This window comes from Sinocyclocheilus grahami, unplaced genomic scaffold, assembly GCF_001515645.1.
Source record: "Sinocyclocheilus grahami isolate Dianchi unplaced genomic scaffold, SAMN03320097.WGS_v1.1 scaffold61.1, whole genome shotgun sequence".
Lineage (NCBI taxonomy): Eukaryota > Metazoa > Chordata > Actinopteri > Cypriniformes > Cyprinidae > Sinocyclocheilus > Sinocyclocheilus grahami.
The window spans coordinates 1677772-1678947 of NW_015505240.1; positions in this window are offsets into that span (position 1 = coordinate 1677772).

Below are 1176 nucleotides of genomic sequence, written 5' to 3' on the forward strand. Positions count from 1 at the left end.
GGGGGGAAACTGAACTGAACTGCGAGATGTGAACTCAGAATTCGGAGGAAAAAGGTTACGAGGAAGAGCAGAGTTCTAAGTTTACATCTCGCAATTCTGACTTTCCCCTCAGAATTTACGAGTTTATATTTAAGTTCAGTTTTAAATCAGTTCATATTTTTTTATATCGCTATCGTGACTGAACCCCCTCGGTTCGTCGAATCGGATTGTGAACGAACTCCCTCGGGCTGCACCAGTTGCACTGCATGCCCTAAGGATGGCCCTGCCTGGAAATAAACATAAAGATTAAGAAAAGTAACATTTTCAAAATGTATATACAGTAACATTAATATGTTAATGTTATATATTAATATAACATTAAAATATGCAGTGTATACTGGACAGCATGACAAACAGTTTTGGAGATTGTGGTCCTTCCCCATTCAAGCAGAAGCTGTGCTTGCATGACTAGAAAATAGCTGCCAGGGGGTTTCGCCAAGATGGCTGCCAAGAGAACAAACTTGCTCCAATAAGGATTTCAGTTAAGAGGAGGGAAGATGGGGAGCGAGAGGGGAGAATGAGATCTGGAAATGCCACAAGCTGGATTCAAATTCAGAACGCCTTAATGAGCCCCACTGCTCAACGTGTCAGAGCATGTGCACTAACTACTAGGCCACAGCTCCAAAAAATCCATGCAATCTTTTAAGAAGCTAATAAGTATTTTTCATTTAGTGGTATAAGTCATGTAATCTAACACCTGAGTTATTGTTTGACTGGATATGCAGGTTGCATGTGTATCAGGTCAGGCCTGCAGATGTGGCAGCATATATCCCATTAGAGGATCCAGTGCACCACTTTTGTTGTCCCCCGTCATATTTTCTTCTTTTTCTCTCTCCATTTTGAGGGACAAAGACATTTTCAGTCACATATTTCCTTGCCTGAGCATTGGGCCCACAGGCAGAGAAGATTCTCTGTGGCGGGCATAAGGTGATTACACAACGCTGGCACATCAACCACAGAGGGGCACCATGCTGACTCCTAGATACACACTTGACCAAACTAATGTCTCTTTCTCAATTCACTCTTCTGTTCCATTTTCTCGCTCCTTGATTTCATCTTCTCCCTTATCTACCACTTTATTTTTTTCAATTTTATATATATATATACTGTATATATATATATATATATATATATATA